The sequence below is a fragment of the Neoarius graeffei genome, chromosome 26, assembly GCF_027579695.1.
Source record: "Neoarius graeffei isolate fNeoGra1 chromosome 26, fNeoGra1.pri, whole genome shotgun sequence".
In the NCBI taxonomy this organism is placed as follows: Eukaryota; Metazoa; Chordata; class Actinopteri; order Siluriformes; family Ariidae; genus Neoarius; species Neoarius graeffei.
In genome coordinates, this window is record NC_083594.1 from 11,635,888 (window position 1) to 11,656,624 (window position 20,737).

General features: G+C 41.1%; 1 protein-coding gene across 1 annotated transcript in view; it reads left to right on the forward strand.

The window, feature by feature from the left end:
• Window positions 1-6,659: 6,659 nt before the first annotated feature.
• Window positions 6,660-20,737, forward strand: part of LOC132874173 (zinc finger protein 271-like) — an 86,344-nt gene continuing 72,266 nt past the window's right edge. The window contains exon 1 of the mRNA XM_060910150.1: window positions 6,660-6,753. The gene's annotated coding sequence lies outside the window, so the exon portion shown is untranslated. The remainder of the gene's footprint in view (window positions 6,754-20,737) is intronic.

Genomic DNA, 20,737 nt, shown 5'->3' on the forward strand with positions numbered 1-20,737 from the left:
TACCATTGTAGGTTTATGATGAATCAAGTGCCTCGTGGGTTTAAATTCCGCGCGCTGCCGTTATTTCCCCCTAATCACGAGTTTGTTGGTCTTCCAATATGGCGCAGGGTTTGTTTACTTCCGGTTTCCGGTGACGTCAGTGAAAAGGGTCTATTGGGCTTCCCCATCCAAAATGTTCACACACACACACACACCCGCCCGTCTTGGTTTTTTTTTGGGGGGGGGACCTTTTTTTTTTTCGCGCCCGCGCTCATGCCGCCCCCCCCCGCGATGCCGCCCCGGGCAGCTGCCCGGTCGGCCCGCCCCCAGGACCGCCCCTGGATACAATTATTTGGTATATGAACATTTTAAATGCAGAACTGTCAGAATTAGACTGAATAGACTGTTGCCGGTTTAACAGCATCAATTCTTGCACTCCAGCGAGTGTCAGACAAGCTGTGGAGAGAGCAGCCGGTAGTTTCTTTGTATATGGCCCATCGTTCTGGACTGGCACTTACAAATTTGTAAAGACAATTGATGAAGCCAAAAAAAGCTGACACTTCCTCACTTGATCCTGCAGCATGTACCCCAGCGAGATTTAACACATGAACATTTTGATTGAATGAACTCCATACTAAGTTACCTAAGAATAGTTGCTCATAAAAAAAAGAAATGTCTTTTCATTTTAATGTAAGTCTTAATAGCCTAATGCTGCTTACTGTAGCCTAGCAATTAAAATAGTTTTTAACCCTAAATCCTTTATTCATGGATTGTATTGCTCACCTCCTTCTCCTAGGATTTGGGTTGAGGGCTGGGGTCTTATTCCTGAGGCTGAATCTGTGGATGTTGAGGGCACCTCATTAGTTTTGAAACCAGTTATTAGCACCAGTATCATGTAGGCTAGCCTAATATTTTACCTCACGTATTAGCCCAGTAGGCTAGTTTACTGCACAAGTTTAGCTAGTTCTGTGCAGAACTTCTACATTACATTCATCTGATCTTCCATGGCAATAAACGTGAAGTATTTAAATAAAATGACACTGCACTGCTTATTGAAAAGTGTTGTCTTGATATTCCAACTAGGTTAAAATGAAATCTGCTAGTCTATCATTAGCTAACATGCTGTAATGGCATCGAGTGTCAGTGAATAATAGGCTAGCTTTCTCTGGGAAAAACTGAGTCACCTATAGACCAGTTCACAGATACGGCAAAGCGCAAGGAGTTGTGGGAAAGGTCAAAGGTTAAGGCCTCATAAACGAGCGGAAGTAGAGCATGTCAACAATGGCGGAGGCTACAGGCTCACTGTGGGGACACTGTTGTGTTGTCGATTGCCACAGTGGACGTCGACTGCTTGAACAGTGGATGCGAGAAGACTGTAGTGTACATTTAAGTGAGTGTATACAGAAAAAATTATGTGAATCCAAGCACACAGTTAACGCAAAAGTTCGTTTATATCCCGACCTTGTCAGCTGTCAGATTTATGTTAATGGACCCGGTAAGCTGGTAAATAATATTTATTTATTTTTTTCTTTACCAAATTCTAACAGAAAACGAGAGCGCCCAAAAGGGAAAACCGAGCCGAGCCGCCTCACGGCTGTAATGCAAATTGCTTTCCTCCTCTGTATACAAGTGCGCTTCCATGGCAGGGAAAAAGAAACTACATTTTGGCGCCTATGTAGTCCCCTATTTAAACAAATAGGAGTCATTCAGGATTCAGCCATGTTTTTGCTCCGTGTTTTTACTCGACCATAGTTATACAGTATTATGAGCTTTAAATTGCATAAATAAAACCATTTGGTGAAACTTTGAAGAAGAGATTGTACTGGTTTAAAGTTTTTACCTAACGTTTTCATGTCGACTCCAATTAATACAATAGTAGAATCGATGACTAGTTTAGTAGGCCAAAACTTTTTTCAATTTTTGACTGTACCAGCCTGAAAAAACTTGCGACAGTCAAATGAAAAAAAAGCAAGCTGGTCATGTTGTACTGGACTAATCTATGACTGAGTATAGTAAGTGATACTAGTACTGATGCAATAAAACAGACGACTGTAATCTGGAAGGCAGCACAATTTATATTATTTCTCCGTGTCAGATGTTGACCTGTCAAAAACTGCAGTGGGCGTGGCAGTATCACTGGGTACATACCTCGATTTTTCTTCGTCTTCCTTGGACGGTACAGGTTGGATTTTCAAAATATCTGTGGCATATGCAAGCGCCCTTAACTCTTCTACCCCCATGGTAGTTGGCAATCCCCGTTCTCTCATATCCATAAGGCGTATTTACTAAGGTTTGGCTTGTTTGCCACCATGTTTTCATCTCCGATGAGGCCTCAACCTTTGACCCTGCGCATGCGCGGCGATATCTGTGAACTGGTCTATTGTCGACCCTTTTTCTCCCTTTCAGCTTTCTGCTGCTTCTCCTTCCGTTTTTGATATCCGGACTTCATAATTTATCTCACCACCATCACACCTGCTCCTGCTTAGCAACTTCTAGAATGTTCACCTCTGTTGCGCACGGAGAGAAACTGCCAGCTGCTGTGAGCTGCGCTAATAGCGGCGCTGTGCACACACGGAGCTACACAGTTCACTGTCCCCGCCCACAATCAGACTGTACCATTACTAAAAAGGGAGGAGGGGTGAAATGACAATACCATCAATAATTCAAGGAAAATGTGATAGCAAATCATAACCATGTATAATTTGCATATTTTAACAGATGAAATGAAATATTTTATTTCAAAAACTTACACAAGGCGATACTATTAAAATAATATTAATATCCCTCACAGGCCCCCCTGTCAGTGCCAGGCCCTTAGAATCGTCCTAACTTTCCCCCCCTAGCGGCGCCCCTGCAGGGACCTCACATTTCTCATAATAACAGCTGGGATACAGGGTTTAAACCTCCTTCTCTTAATCCTTTGTTTAACACCAGCTCTGCATCCCCTCCGTCTTCTGCATAGTTCCTTGGGAATTGGGGGTCTTTCCCTGGCCGATAAACTTGGACGCTTCAGGGCAATCAACTGGTCATGGGTGTATACAATGATGGCAGGATTGCAGGCATGACTTTGAGCCATCAGAAGTGATCCAAGGATAATGTAGATCGATACAAAGTTTAAAAGCTGCTACAGACACATTCTTGACATTGTACGCAGTCAATAAACTCAAAGATTTAAAGATGTACACAAACACACACACGACACTGGGAGTTGCTCTGGCAGGCACACGGCGCCATCTCGGAATATCTATATATAATGACAGTATTCAGATTTTTGCAGATGGATCAAAAGATTTGCAAACAGATGCAACACGTTCTGCAGTTGCTGTGCCCAGTTACCAGGTGGAAATGAGTAAGAGAACTTCTGATTGTTTGAGTGTATATCCAGTGGAATGGTTTGCCATACTGTTAGCATTAGAATGGACTGATCAGGTAGACAGCAGAAATATATTAATATGTAGTGATTCCATGTCAGGGGGCGGCACGGTGGTGTAGTGGTTAGTGCTGTTGCCTCACAGAAAGACGGTCCGGGTTCAAGCCCCGTGGCCGGCGAGGGCCTTTCTGTGTGGAGTTTGCATGTTCTCCCTGTGTCCGCGTGGGTTTCCTCCGGGTGCTCCGGTTTCCCCCACAGTCCAAAGACATGCAGGTTAGGTTAACTGGTGACTCTAAATTGACCGTAGGTGTGAATGAGAGTGTGAATGGTTGTCTATGTGTCAGCCCTGTGATGACCTGGCGACTTGTCCAGGGTGTACCCCGCCTTTCGCCCGTAGTCAGCTGGGATAGGCTCCAGCTTGCCTGCGACCCTGTAGAACAGGATAAAGCGGCTAGAGATGATATGAGGTTGTGAATTGGACACAGTAATCTTAACAGTCGACTTAACATAATGGGAAAACATCTAATGAGTCTCTGTGATCAATGCCATGAAGTTGAGATAGTTGAGCATATTTTCACATCATGCTAAAAATTTAGGTATGAGAGGCAATAAGTGATGACAGAGCTCCAGAAAATAGGCCAGGTAGAGGACAGTATTAAAAGTATATTGAAATATGGAGACACTGTGAAGGAGAAGAAATGGTTATTTACATTTTCAAGAACAACTGGACTCGAAAGACGGCTTGAAAATGAAGTGATAAGAATATAGAAAAAATCTGTAGATGGCAGTCATGTAACATTGTGGATGCCAGCTGCCGTAAAACCTCGAAGAAGTTGTTGTTGTTGTAGACTTTGTGGGCCACTGTAGTAGGCTGTGGGTATTCGTGGGAAGTTGAGTCCATTGTGGATTCTGGTGCAGCTGTAACAGAGCTCCCCCCCGAGGTGCTCAGATTCTGACATTTTTTTTCCCTCAACACTGAGTGATTCCATCATTTCCCCCTCTACTTTATCTGGGGGGAAATGCCATTAATTTCATTTTATTTCATGATTTTGAATTATGTTCCATGAAGCCAGAAAGTTCAGCTATTAAAAACTGGTTTTGTGTCATATCTATGATTTATTTGCTAGAAAATAAAAAAAAACTGGGTGAACAGCTGGGTGGACATGAAAGTGATGGCAATATTGGCCTTTCAAGGATTTATTCTGTGGAATAATGATGTTACAACACACATCTTTAACAGAGAAAAAACCCAATAATTTGGTGCACAGGTTTTAATTTATTTTGGGTTTTCTGAAGTCAACTGTTGAACCTGATCCAGGTTTCAGCCAAGCCATGTTTGGTTGACTTGGCTAAAATTGTAGCAGTTCAGTGGCCAGTTCCTTTCTGTAGACTCATGCGCACCTATGAGCAATTTAGAGTAGCCAGTTAACCTAACTGCATATCTTTGGAGGAAACCAGAACACCCAGAAGAGACCCACACAGACACAAAACAGTCTGTTGAAGGGTCTTCTGACCCTTTTCCCCTCTGCCTCCATTATAGTCAGGTAACTGTTGCTTTGTGTGGAAGGCTGTACTTTCTGTTCATCAAAGCAGGTGTAAATTGTCTGTCTGGCAGGTCAGTCAGGTGAATGTGTAAACAATTTCAATTTCTGTTGTTACGAATGATGCGCGCGAGAGTACTGCTTGTTCTAGGCATGTGGTTGTGACGTCATCGTAACCAAATCCGTTCTACTCATCCAGACGACTTCGCAACAGTGCCGTTGCCAGATTTTTTCACTCTGGATCCCGTTCTCAAAAGATTTCGTTTCGTGCCGTGCCGTGTGGACGCCAGGCTGAAACGATAAACAATTTTATCAGATTCACCTGAATCTGTTGCCGTGTGGACAGGGCCAAAGAGAACATGTGAACTTCACACAGAAAGGCCCCTCCCACCAGCCACTGGGCTTGAACCCAAAACCTTCTTGCTGTGAGGCAACAGCACTAACCACCACACTGCAGTAAAAGTATACCTACAGGGTAATAAATATACATACAGCATACCTATTTATTTCATGAAATATCACCTTGGACAGACATTTTTTTGTAGACATCAACAAGGTTTTGACAGAAAGCTGATTGGGCAGGTGTGCTTAATTAGTGCAGCAGAAAAGCATTCACCCTGTCATCTGGAGATGGAGTTCAAATCCTGATGTAGTCAAAAGTCAGGAAGGGAGGAGTGTTAATCACAAGTAACACTAGCCAAATGTCTGTGAGCTCATACATATGGAAGTAGGTAGACAGCAGGGGTGCTATGCTGCATGAGCAGCAGTTCAAATATGGCCCTTTGCCACTACCCTTTTTCAGCTCACTTCAGCCCGACACGGCTCGCGTTTCGACTACCAAAAACCAGCACGACTCAGCTCGCTTCAGCCCTGCTTAGCCCCTAAAACTCGCACGGTTTTGGAGTGGGGCTGAAGCGAGCCAAAGCAAGCAGAGTGAGGTTGGGGGCGTGAGCAGACACTCCCCTGTGCACTGATTGGTGAGGAGGAGTGTCCTCACATGCCCACACACGCCCCGCGAGCACGCTGGGATCTGTAAACACCGCAAACCCGGAAGGAGAAGAATTACGAATTACGAGAATTTCTGAAGCCTTATGCGCTTCGCCTCATCCATACGCTCTTGCCAGTATCTGTTCGCGTTGTCGGTGACAACAAGCCACAGCACCAAGACCAGCAACACTAACGACTCCATGTCCTCCATGTTTATTGTTTACTCTCCGGGTTGTGAGACTACCGCTTAAAAGCTCACTGATGTCACTGTTTGCGCTGCTTAACGACATCACCTGACGTCCACCCACTTTCGCTAACTCCACCCAATGTGTCCACCCACTTCCAACCAGCACGGTTCAGCGCGGTTGTAGTCGAAATGCAACTCCAACAGCCCTGCTCAGCCCGACTCAGCACGGCACGGCTCAGCCCGACTCAGCCGCGTTTGTAGTGGAAAAGCGGCAATAGATGCTGGCTTTCTGTGCCTCAGAGGAGTCTTTATTATTCTGCCCACTTTGTGCTATGCACCAGTTCCACTGGAAGCAAACCAGCCACAGAGAATTTTAACTTCCCGCAGAAAAAAAGCAGCACATACATGTTCAGAACAATCAAACGGGTCCAGGCATGTAATATTACACTTTTTTAAAATGACATTTTAATTATGAGTAAAAGTGCGTGAGGGTTGGGATAGGCGTCCTTCACCCTGAAACTCCACTCCAGTCCAGGTGGTGGCGGTAACGCGTCCAGTAGCTGCTTCTCCAACCGCTAGAAAACACTGGAGAAGAAAAAGCCGCTGCTCGTCTGAGCCGTTTTAGTCCCTCGATTTATAAAAATAAAAACACGTTATTGTGTCTGGCTCTGAGGATTTAAAACCCTGAGGTAAGTTAAACTGAAGGTGTGTGGTCGAATCCCAAATATATCTCCACTTTACTGTTTTAGGAACTCCGTTCAGTATGAAATAATGCCATGTGCACCATAGATAGTGCACTATTTATCCAAGGAGAGATTTGTAGTTTGGTTAACCTGTTTAGTTGTATGTTTAAAGTATTTAAATAATCTTCACGTCAAGTTAATTTCCATCACGGGTTGTTGTTTTTTTCTCTTTCTCTAAATTGCGACTTCCTCGCAATTCCAACTTTATTTCTCCGAGTTCCAACTTGGAGTAGAGTGGGGGAAAAAGACCCCCTTAAGGAAAATTCAGTTTTTCTCCAAGTTGAAATGAGCCATGTGTTTAGTTTTAATCATAGTTTTTGACAACAGTGACATGAACAATAATGCCACCTAAAGTTAATACTTAATTTTTTTTTAACAAAAACAAACATTGTGCCAAGGGGGCCTTTTACCCCCCCTGAGGTGGGGCAATAGGCCCCCTCACTCAAAAAAAGCTGTTTGGATAGCAAAAGTGTTTACTTAAGCCTATAATGTGAAAGAAACAAGAAAATATCCCTGAATTAATGAATAGATGCATTATTTTGTTATATTTCGCATTTTAATTTCAAATTTTTTTTTAATTTCAATTATTTTTAATATTAAGTTCAAATTACTTGCTTTACTCAACCAGGTAAGCGAGATGTTATTAAAAACTATGTATCTGCTATTCAGAAATGTATGAAGTACAGTAATTATGATAAAAGGAAACGATGCCCCCTGGGGGCCATTTACCCCTCCATTAAGGGGGCGTTTTACCCCACAGACTACACTTTTACAAAAAAGGGTCTTACTTTCAAAATGTGATTCAACTTTTTATACCTAATGTATTTTTTTTTAACGTACTGACTTGTCTACTCATACCACATACACAGCTGTGATATCTGACGAAATAGCAGCTGTCTAAATACAGTTTTACTGATATCTGAAAATTATATCACTTACCATGAAATTTGATTTCTCTCCGCTGCGTTGCTGATATGTTGTTGTTGTTATGGGATTTAGGGTCGCTCCCATCAAGTGATGCTATGGCGACCTGTAACAAAAATACTGAGGTCAAGACCTCACTAAGTGTTTCTATATACATTTGCAATATATAGTACTTATAGGTACTATCTGTATCAGTTATTTACACCACAAGTGTATTGAAACCAAACCCAACATAATATGGACCTTCATTAATGATTTCCCTATAATACAACTTTAACCCCCTAATCTAAAAGTGCTTATCCTGAAATGGAAAATTGAAAAGTCCCAATCACCTTTTACTCTGGGCCGATTCAGAGTGAAACCAAGACAAAGTGGGCCTGTTAGTAAAGTAAGGCGAAATTGTGCACCTAAATCTAAATAAATTTTTTAGTTCCTAGCACATATTTCCATATTTTGTCATAATGACTTTTATTTCCTAATAGAGAAGTACTGTCGACTTTTAAAGATTTTGACATAAGCATATTAACAAGTTCCTCCTGCAAGTGCTGGAATTCAATACACTCTAGCAGGTAGTGCTGGACATTTTCTGGGAATTGACAGAAATCACAATTTCCATCAGGGTGCTTGCCTATTAAGCATCTTGTAGAATTTAACCAGCAATGACCAAACCTGATTCGAGTCATACACACCTCCTTCCTTCGGTTGGAGTCTGTATACTTCACCTTAAGAGACACTTTATTTTCAGACTTGAAATAAAATCTTCCCTTAACATCTTTATTCCAGCGATCCTGCCATAACCTCATGATAACCCCCTTCATGTCCTTTAAAATATCTGCCATTTCTGGGGAAATTGTCAATTCAACATTTTCATGAGAAAGAGCTTCTTTTGCCAACTGATCAGCAACCTCATTTCCTCTTAGACCCACATGACCAGGAATCCAAGCAAATTCCACATTGATACCTTTATTTTGCAGCATAAATATTTGATACCTAATCTCACAAACCAACTTACTTAATTTATCTCCTTCAATAGCTTGTAGAGCAGATAAGGAATCTGATAAAATTACAAACTGAAAAGGAGGATTCTCTGCTAACCAAGAAATGGCTAACAGAATAGCCACCAACTCAGATTCACACACACTTGTATTATCAGTTAATCTCATGCATTTTTTAAAGCCCATTTCTGGAACATAGAATGCACAACCTGTTTTATTCTCACTTTTAGAACCATCGGTGTATACCTTTAAATGATTATTCCACTTTTGCAAATACTCCTTACTATGTGCTAAATTTATAACTGGAATATCCTTTTTAGAGATATTATTAGCTAAATCTAAGCAAACTTCTATGTCTCCACATTCCCAATAAGGAATATTATCAACTATTATTTCCTGACCCTCAATATTGAGATCTTTAGTGTCCTCATTTACTTTATTAAATATACTGTTGAAAGAATCCTGGTATTTACCATCATAAGCTTCTTTGAAGCATGCACTAGTAGGATGATTAGAATTAAATTTATATTTAACCGCTAGTTTACATTGCAACCACAACCTTCGTAGATCTAAAGGCATATCACCACACTCAACCTGTAGTGCATTAATAGGTGTTGTCATTAATGCTCCACAGCATATTCTTAAACATTGAGCCTGAATTTTGTCCAACTTATTTTTGAGTTTTAACTGAAGTGTCATAAACTTCACTCCCATAATCAATAACAGACCTAATTAGACCTTTATATACAGATGACAATACTTCTTTACTTGCACCCCACTTTGAACCAGAGATCACCTTTAGCAGATTTATCCTCTTTTTACATTTCTTAACTACATAGTCAATGTGATCTTTCCAAGTAAGTTTTTGATCAAAAATTAACCCTAAAAATTTAACTTGTTTTTCTTGCTCTAGCTTAGTACCTTGAAAATAAATATCTATAGGCTCTTTACACTTTTTCCTATGAAATAAAATCACTTTTGTTTTGGCCTTCGAAACCTTAAAGCCCCATTGATCACACCATGTTTCTAGATCATTGATAGCTCTCTGAACCTGTCTTTTTATATATTTAATGTTTATTCCTGCTTTCCATATTGCAGTATCATCAGCAAATATGGACACTTGCATACCACTTAAATTTAAATCATTGATAGCAATCAGAAAGAGAATAGGACTATTTACACTTCCTTGAGGAACACCATTTTGTACATTAAACTCATCTGATATTGCATCCCCAACCTTTACTTGTAAGACTATTATGTAGAAAACCATTTATCCAGTTAAACATATTACCATCTATACCTAGTTTATCTAGTTTGTATAGTAAACCTTTCTTCCAAATCATGTCATATGCTTTCTCAATGTCCAGAAAGACACCTAAAACCACAGATTTATTAGCAATACTTTTTACAATATCATCACTTAACTTTATAAGCTGATCGATTGTAGACCTACGTTTTCTAAAACCAGATTGATTAACATTGAACAGATCATGTTTTTCCATAAACCAATTTAATCTATTAGTGATCATTCTCTCCATTAATTTACAAATATTAGATGTTAAAGCTATTGGTCTATACGAAAGAGTATCACTTTTAGCTTTACCTGGTTTAAGTAAGGGAATTATTAAAGCATGCCTCCAAGAACTAGGCACATACCCAGTACTCCATACCAAGTTATAAAACTTTAATATTACTTTACAACTTGTTTCAGACATATGCTTGAACATTTCATAACAAATCTGATCTTTTCCTGGAGATGTGTTTTTACATTTTTTTAAAGCTTTCTTAAATTCACTCATTTTAAAGGTTGCATTTAAAATAGAATCATTACTAGCCCTTTTATTAAACAAATTGTTATTGTTATTTTCAAATGACTCCTTATGCTTACTAAACTTTTCAGAATAGTTGGCATCACTACTCACTTTTGCAAAGGATTTACCTAACATGTTTGCCTTATCTATATTTTCAGTAGCTACAATATCACCACTTTTAATAGTTGTTATTTTTTCACCAGAGTATGCATTATTCATCTTTTTAACTACTCTCCAGACAGAACTTAGGTTTGAGTTTCTATTTAGTGTAGAACAATAATCACGCCATTTTCTCCTTTTAGTAGATTTTATAACTTTAACAGCTATTGCCCTGTATTTTTTATACTCAATCCAATCTTTTGGATCCCTAGTTCTTCTAACTTTATTTCGACACCTTTCCCTATTTTTAACTGCTATTTCACATTCCTCATTCCAAAATAAACCATTCTTTTTAACAGTTTTACCACCTTTAGACCTGGGAATATATTTTGAAGCTATATTAAATATACCATCAGATATGTAACTATTGACCTCCTCTAAATCAACCTCAAAGTTAACATTATCTAATACAGTATCACATTCCCTAGAGAAATTTTCCCAATCTGCTTTTTTAAAAGACCATCTTCCTAAATTCTCTTCTTCATATGCGGCTATAGATTGAATTTTAGTTATAATAACAGCATGATCACTCCCAAATGTATTATCAACCACATCCCAACTAGAAAGGGCTGCATACCTTGGAGATGTAAATGAGAGATCTATTGCACTTTCACCACCAGAATACATGTGTGTTTTTAGACCAGTATTTAATATAACCACATCATTAGTCTCTAATATATTTTCAATCATCTTTCCTCTGCTGTCAGTTTTACTATTGCCCCACAACTCACTTTTGGCATTAAAATCTCCACATACAAAAATATTATTTTTAGATAAAATGTCACTTAACTCATTTTCACTTACTATTACACTAGGAGATAAATACAAGTTAAAGATTTCTAAATCACCTATATTGGTTGTAACTTTTAGAGAGATTCCTTCTAAATTTTGTAATATATTAACATCTTTGTATTTTATACCTTTTTTGACAAAAACTGCAACACCACCTCTTCCATTCAAACCCTCCTTTCTAATAACTTCATAACCACTAAGACTATACTTAAGATCTGGTTTTAAATAGGTTTCCTGCACACAAATAACATCTGGTTGGCTTTCTAACTGAGATATGTAATTTTTAAATTCTAAACCATGAGCAATAATACTATTAGCATTCCACTGTACAATACACAATCCTAACCATAGTGACCTATTCATGAACTGTTGTATCCTTGGCCTTCATGTTAGTAGGAAGCTTTTTAAAAATTTGCTCTGCATTCAGCTCTTTTCCCATTATAGTCCCGATTTCTCTGGTTAGTATATGCACAATGTTTGACATTGTTTGCCCTTTAAACCTGTCCGAGGTTGCATAGAACCATAGCCTAATCATGAGTTCTGCCAGACTTTGGATATCCACATAAACTTTATCTGTATTTCCCTTTTCGCTATCCGTACTAGTACTTTGAGAAGGAGCTTCACTAATGTCTATTTTAGACCTTACCTCCTTGACTGCCTCAGAATAACTAAGCTTGTTTTGCACCTTTACAACCATGATTTCCCTTGCCTCAGTAAACTTTGGGCATTGTGTAAATGCTGCCGAGTGCTTACCACCACAGTTACAGCACACTGGATCCTCATGCTTAGAACACTCCTCATAATCATGATTTTCCCCACATGAAGGGCACCTCTTATTCCCATTACAAGATGTTGCAATATGTCCAAAACGTTGACACTTGTAGCATCTGATTGGCCTGGGAATGAATAACTTTACTGTGTAACAATTGAAACCTATGTATACCCTTTCAGGCATGATTTCCCCCACAAAGGTCAATACTACAGACTCAGTCTTTTTGACTCCCCCTAGACGCTTAACATCTGAAATCTTTATCCCATTTTGTGTTTTAACATTGGCTAGAATAGACTGGTCGGATAAATCAGTACCTACCCCATGAATGATTCCTTTTGTGGACACATCTTTTCCTACTCGCTTGGTTCTCAATTCTACACCTTGAAATTTTTTGGCTCTTGCCAATTGTTTTGCTTGATCTTTAGCACAATGAATTTGAATTCCCCCATCAAACAAAGGGACCACTTTCTCAACACTTTCTACAAATTTCTGTATTTCTTGTGCAACAATAATTGGGTTTGTTTTAGCAAGATTTATTGATTCACACTACTATCTCAAGATCACCTTTTGTCCTTTTTTGACTACTATTGGGTTGTTCATATTCCCCAGAATTAGACCTTTTCCTACCACCTCCCTCACTATCCTTCCCCATTTCTCAACATTAACAGGTATAAAATATAGATAAGTATTAAAGATATGTAAATATATTGGAAATTATATAGAAACACTTAGCTTTATCAGAATACCGCCGGATCACTTCCCCCAGAGCTTCACCTCGATGGCAAGATTTGACACTGAATCACACTTGACTTGTGGGGCAGGTCACAGGTGCACTAAAGAGGGACTCACTACCGCCTCCTGCTGGACACACGCTTCTGCGTTGCTGATATGCGATCCACAGTGGATATTTGTATATCCCCGTTGTCAAGCCAGTCCATAGCAACAATAGAAATGTAACTTTGCACCATCTGGTGGTTATTTTGGGTAAAACAGGCCGGGGGCGTATTACCCCACTCTACTCTATTTCTCAAAATTCCGACTTGATTTCTCACAGACTTTTTTTCCCTTGGGGTTTTTATTTATTTATTAAAAATGCTATTATTATTATTATTATTATCATCTCATCTCATTATCTGTAGCCGCTTTATCCTTCTACAGGGTCGCAGGCAAGCTGGAGCCTATCCCAGCTGACTACGGGCAAAAGGCGGGGTACACCCTGGACAAGTCGCCAGGTCATGACAGGGCTGACACATAGACACAGACAACCATTCACACTCACATTCACACCTACGGTCAATTTAGAGTCACCAGTTAACCTAACCTGCATGTCTTTGGACTGTGGGGGAAACCGGAGCACCCCGAGGAAACCCACGCGGACACGGGGAGAACATGCAAACTCCGCACAGAAAGGCCCTCGCCGGCCCCGGGGCTCGAACCCAGGACCTTCTTGCTGTGAGGCGACAGCGCTAACCACTACACCGCCGTGCCGCCATTATTATTATTATTATTGTTAAGCTAATCAGGCAGCCTCACCCCCTCTGCAGTGTGTTGAGCAGAAAGCTTTATACACTGAAAATGAAAATGGATGAAATCATAGGGGACTGTTTTAGGCATGGTTTCCCGAACTGGGAGGTCTTGTTGTTGGAAGAATCGTATGGTGTTGAGCTCGAAGCCTCTGATCCCTGGAGAGAGAGAACTGTGTCTAACAATTAGCTCTGGCAGCAAAGAAACCTCTTACTTTAACTCAGGGCTAAAGGCCCAACTCACACAGCTCTGCATCCTGTTTTCGCTTTGGGTTTATACGCAGAGCCTTTATTTTAAATACATTTCTGAGAGGATAGTATCTCCATCCTTGACTCTTGTATGCTGCATAAATGGGCATTTAAAAAAAATATATTTTTGAGAGTTAAAATCGACCGCAAAGTTGGCATTCGAGCTGAGCGAGCCAGCCCTGAGTGCGTGATGTCACAGCAATAACCAGTTTTAAAGTGCACATCTTGGGTAAATTCAGGAGCAAGATCAATGTAATTCTCCTATTTTATATTAATCTTTTGTCAAATATCTGTCACATTTTGCATTTTGTGCAATTTTCTTTTACCTTGCGTGATACCAGAAAAATTCAGTTGAAATCAAGCCATTTGAGGTGAATTGGTCCGCCTCTGAAAAAACTTGGCGTTTGGATTTCCCACCGAACATTGATTTTCGTGACGTCGCGTGCGGGACGCCTCCCTCTGAATCCTACGTCAGCGCTGGTTTGTTTGAGAAATGACCTGGTGGTTTTCTGCAAATTTCTTCAACGTTATCAAGTAATTATTAAAATGGTTAACAGATGTATCATAGGAGGGTGTAGTAACACCAATCATGATGGGATTAGTACTCGTCGTTTTCCAAAAAACCGGACAGTGAGAGAGAGAAATGGGAGCGCTTCACGCGAGGCACCCGGAAAAAGCCGAGGACCAAAGCAGAGCCGAGAAAAAGACCAAGAAAATTGGCAATTCACAAGTCGACTGTTGCCAGGGTAAGAAATAAGAGAGACTATACTCTAAATTAGGTGTTCCTGTGTTTGTGCGGTACACGGATAATGTTATTTATTGACGCACATGAAAGCGCTGGACGATAATACACTTAGATTGGATAGAACTTTATTGATCCCTTTGTGAGGGTTCCCTCAGGGAAATTAAAAAGATACAGTCCACAGCCTGGTAAAAAGCAGCCAAAGTAGAGTCCAAAGTAGCATGGTTAAAGTCCCCAGAAATGATGATAAATCCCTGAGGGTGCTGTGTCTGCAGCCTTGCTGTGACGGAGTGAATCCCCTCACATGCTACGTCTGCCCTTGGAGGGATGTAAACAGATGGTGATGCTAGCGGCTCCAAGTCCGGGCAACGTAAAACTGTCTTTACGGAGAAATGTCCCGGGTTACACCAGCGGTTGTTCACGTAAATGATGAGTCCCCCACCTTTGCCTTTCCCGCATGCTTTAATGTCTCTGTCGGCTCTCGCAGCAGTGAATCCCCAGAGGTCCACGTTAGCATCCAGTACAAGGTGTGTTAGCCAGGTCTCTGTAAAAATCAATAAGCTGGTTGTTCAGTGCAGATAGCTCGTGGACCTTATTCGGCAGCGAGTTCGCATTCCCCATGATAATGGAGGGAACGGATGGTTTGTAGCAAGGGTCGACCGATACAGGTTTTTTAATGGCCGATGCCGATACCGATTTTTTCCCATCACCATTGGCCGATGGCCGATATGGACTGCCGATTTTCTTAAGCCGATATTTTGGACCAATATGGGTAAAAAATGTTTTAAAAAATGACAAATATTCCAGGTCTCAAGTTACAAATGAACATTTATTTAACAGCAACAAATAAAATTAAAGCCGCAAGCGGCCTCGACGGGCCCTCGCGCCAGCGGCCAAGGGGGGCGGGGGCATGCGTCCCTGCGAAAAACCTTCCACAGCTTCAGCGGCAAGAGACATTACTCCCACAATGGCGACAAAGCACAGAATTGGACACATGGCAACAATAGGGTCTCGCACTTCGTGCGTTGTCGACCATGGCAAGCGCCTCAATAAGGGTCTTGAAAGGAGTTTGCTTGCCAAGTTTGACAAATCAGAAGCTGCAATATAATTTTTGCCATAATCAGCACCCCCAGGGGTGAAAGTGCACAAAATTTGGCGTATATGTCAGGTGAGCTATGAAGAGTTTGCGTATGAAGTTTGATGACAATTGAGTAAATAGAAGATGAGATATAGATTTTTGAAGAATAAATTTTTTGGTTTTTCCCATGTCAGTAGGTGGCGCTATGCTGTACATGAGCGATTATGAGTTGGAAAAATAAGTGTCTACAACAGCAACGTACAATCACAAGGTAGTGGTGTGAAGGAAAAGCCTTATGGAATTATTTACCAAAAACCCGTTTTGGAGCAATTGCGTGGGCCAAAAACAGCGCCCCCCCATGGACGAAAATTCCCAAAATGTGGTATACATGACATGGGAGGTAGTAAGAGGGTGGCCGCGAAGTTTGACCAAATTTGAGGAAAGATTGGATTTTTTGCCCAAAAATAGCGCCCCCAGTGGCGAAACATCACAGAAATTGGGTCACATGTCAGAAGCCCAATGAGTGATTTGCGTGTGAAGTATGAGCAGTGTTGAGCAATTAGAAGATTTGTTATGAATTTTTAAGCATGTAAAATTCTGCATTGAAAAATGATTGACGTATAACTTCTGAACGGTTGACCCTACGTGAAACGTATTTAGGAACTTTTGTCAGCCATGTCTGTAGATGATGCGTATCAATTTTGGTGACGTTCCTATGAACGGTCTAGGAGGAGTTGCGCCTTCTTCGTGGCCATGCATTTCGCACAAAAGTGAAATTACCTCACTTCCTGTAGGGCGTGGCTAATGCATTGGCATTACATTTTTGTCCGGCTTGGTGAGATACATATGCGTACCAAAGGGCATGCCACTACTACAAACTACATGGCAACCAGGCACCTTAATGCGAGAGGCAAAAATCACAACACGTTAGGGGGCGCTATAGAGGCCCTGAGGCCCGCCTGGATCTGGGCTTCTGGTTCTCAGTAGCGGTGGCAGTCTAAGAAAAAGGAGCCAAATTTCGAGCGTTGTCGACCATGGCAAGCGCCCCAATAAGGGTCTTGTAAAGAGTTTGCTTGCCAAGGTTGACAAATCAGAAGCTGCAATATCATTTCTGCCATAACCAGCACCCCCAGGGGCAAAAGTGCACAAAATTTGGCGTATATGTCAGGTGAGCTATGAAGAGTTTGCGTATGAAGTGTGATGAAAATTGAGTAAATAGAAGATGAGATATAGATTTTTGAAGAATAAATTTTTTGGTTTTTCCCATGTCAGTAGGTGGCGCTATGCTGTACATGAGCGATTATGAGTTGGAAAAATAAGTGTCTACAACAGCAACGTACTATCACAAGGTAGTGGTGTGAAGGAAAAGCATTATGGAATTATTAACCAAAAACCCATTTTGGAGAAATTGCGTCGGCCAAAAACAGCGCCCCCCATGGACGAAAATTCCCAAAATGTGGTATACATGACATGGGAGGTAGTAAGAGGGTGGCCGTGAAGTTTGACCAAATTTGAGGAAAGATTGGATTTTTTGCCCAAAAATAGCGTCCCCAGTGGCGAAATATCACAGAAATTGGGTAACATGTCAGAAGCCCAATGAGTGATTAGCGTGTGAAGTATGAGCAGTTTTGAGCAATTAGAAGATTTGTTATGAATTTTTTAGCATGTAAAATTTTGAAGTGAAAATTGATTGACGTATAACTTCTGAACGGTTTATCCTACGTGAAACGTATTTAGTAACTTTTGTCAGCCATGTCTGTAGATGATGTGTATCAATTTTGGTGACATTCCTATGAACGGTCTAGGAGGAGTTGCGCCGTCTTCGTGGCCATGCATTTCGCACGGCCCATAGGGCTCGGGCCCTAAATATCCCCCCGTCGTGTGTAGGGATTTATAAATAATATCCCTCGTCGTTTTGATAGTTTAATATGTATTAATTTTAAGTGAATATAATACTGTATTAAGCAGACACTTGAACAATTAGTTGCTCAATGTGCTTCAGACATAATGGTTATTTTCCTATTATTCATGTTATGGTGTGATGAAAGGGTATAGTATAAGTATAATATATAATTTAAAATATTTTTTATAGTATATAATTAAAAAAAATTGATACTGATTGGTACATATATTTTTTTCTCCATACAGATGGCAGATCTGGTTTTTATTAGGGCCCGAGCCCTATGGGCGAAGGCCCTATTGTTCTTGTAAGAGTTCACTATTATTATTCTTCCGTCTTCTTTATTTTTCTCCGCTGTTGGGCCATTTTCGGGGCACTTGCCATGGGCGAAAACGCGCGAAATTTGGCACCAGTTCCGAGAATTGCCACCGCTACTCAGAACCAGAAGCCCAAACTTGGCCGGGGCTCAGGGCCTCTATAGCGCCCCCTAAGTCGTTGTGATTTTGGCCTCCCGCATTAAGGTGCCTGGGTGCCATGTAGTTTGTGGTAGTGGCGTGCCATTTGGTGCGCATATGTATCTCACTAAGCCGGGCAAAAATGTAATGCCAATGCATTAGCCACGCCCAACAGGAAGTGAGGTAATTTCACTTTTGTGCGAAATGCATGGCCACGAAGACGGCGCAACTCCTCCTAGACCGTTCATAGGAATGTCACCAAAATTGATACACATCATCTACAGACATGGCTGACAAAAGTTACTAAATACGTTTCACGTAGGATAAACCGTTCAGAAGTTATACGTCAATCAATTTTCGATTCAAAATTTTACATGCTTAAAAATTCATAAATCTTCTGATTGCTCAAAACTGCTCATACTTCACACGCAAATCACTCATTGGGCTTCTGACATGTTACCCAATTTCTGTGATATTTCGCCACTGGGGGCGCTATTTTTGGTCAAAAATTCTAATCTTTCCTCAAATTTGGTCAAACTTCACGGCCACCCTCTTACTACCTCCCATGTCATGTATACCACATTTTGGGAATTTTCGTCCATGGGGGGCGCTGTTTTTGGCCGTCGCAATTGCTCCAAACCGGGTTTTTGGTAAATAATTCCATAATGCTTTTCCTTCACACCACTACCTTGTGATAGTACGTTGCTGTTGTAGACACTTATTTTTCCAACTCATAATCGCTCATGTACAGCACAGCGCCACCTACTGACATGGGAAAAACCAAAAAATTTATTCTTCAAAAATCTATATCTCTCCTTCTATTTACTCAATTGTCATCAAACTTCATACGCAAACTCTTCATAGATCACCTGACATGTACGCCAAATTTTGTGCACTTTCGCCACTGGGGGCGCTGTTTTTGGGCAAAAGATCCAATCTTTCCTCAAATTTGGTCAAACTTCACGGCCACCCTCTTACTACCTCCCATGCCATGTATACCACATTTTGGGAATTTTCGTCCATGGGGGGCGCTGTTTTTGGCCGACGCAATTGCTCCAAAACGGGTTTTTGGTTAATAATTCCATAATGCTTTTCCTTCACACCACTACCTTGTGCTGGTACGCTGCTGTTGTAGACACTTATTTTTCCAACTCATAATCGCTCATGTACAGCATAGCGCCACCTACTGACATGGGAAAAACCAAAATATTTATTCTTCAAAAATCTATATCTCATCTTCTATTTACTCAATTGTCATCAAACTTCATACGCAAACTCTTCATAGCTCACCTGACATATACGCCATATTTTGTGCACTTTCGCCCCTGGGGGTGCTGGTTATGGCAAACCCTATTGTTGCCATGTGTCCAATTCTGTGCTTTGTCGCCATTGTGGGAGTAATGTCTCTTGCCGAAGAAGCTGTGGAGGGTATTTCGCGGGGACGCATGCCCCCGCCCCCCTTGGCCGCTGGCGCGAGGGCCCGTCGAGGCCGCTTGCGGCTTTAATTATTCTTCCGTCTTCTTCTTCTTCTTCTTCCGTCTTCTTCTTCTTCTTTATTTTTCTCCGCTGTTGGGCCATTTTCGGGGCGCTTGCCATGGGCGAAAACGCACGAAATTTGGCACCAGTTCCGAGAATTGCCACCGCTACTCAGAACCAGAAGCCCAAACTTGGCCGGGGCTCAGGGCCTCCATAGCGCCCCCTAAGTCGTTGTGATTTTGGCCTCCCGCATTAAGGTGCCTGGTTGCCATATAGTTTGTAGTAGTGGCATGCAATTTGGTACGCATATGTATCTCACTAAGCCGGACAAAAATGTAATGCCAATGCATTAGCCACGCCCAACAGGAAGTGAGGTAATTTCACTTTTGTGCGAAATGCATGGCCACGAAGACGGCGCAACTCCTCCTAGACCGTTCATAGGAATGTCACCAAAATTGATACACATCATCTAGAGACATGGCTGACAAAAGTTACTAAATATGTTTCACGTAGGATTAACCGTTCAGAAGTTATACGTCAATCAATTTTCGATGCAAAATTTTACATGCTTAAAAATTCATAACAAATCTTCTGATTGCTCAAAACTGCTCATACTTCACACGCAAATCACTCATTGGGCTTCTGACATGTTACCCAATGTCTGTGATATTTCGCCACTGGGGGCGCTATTTTTGGGCAAAAATTCCAATCTTTCCTCAATTTTGGTCAAACTTCACGGCCACCCTCTTACTACCTCCCATGTCATGTATACCACGTTTTGGAAATTTTCGTCCATGGGGGGCGCTGTTTTTGGCCGACGCAATTGCTCCAAAACGGGTTTTTGGTAAATAATTCCATGATGCTTTTCCTTCACACCACTTCCTTGTGATAGTACGTTGCTGTTGTAGACACTTATTTTTCCAACTCATAATCGCTCATGTACAGCATAGCGCCACCTACTGACATGGGAAAAACCAAAAAATTTATTCTTCAAAAATCTATATCTCATCTTCTATTTACTCAATTGTCATCAAACTTCATACGCAAACTCTTC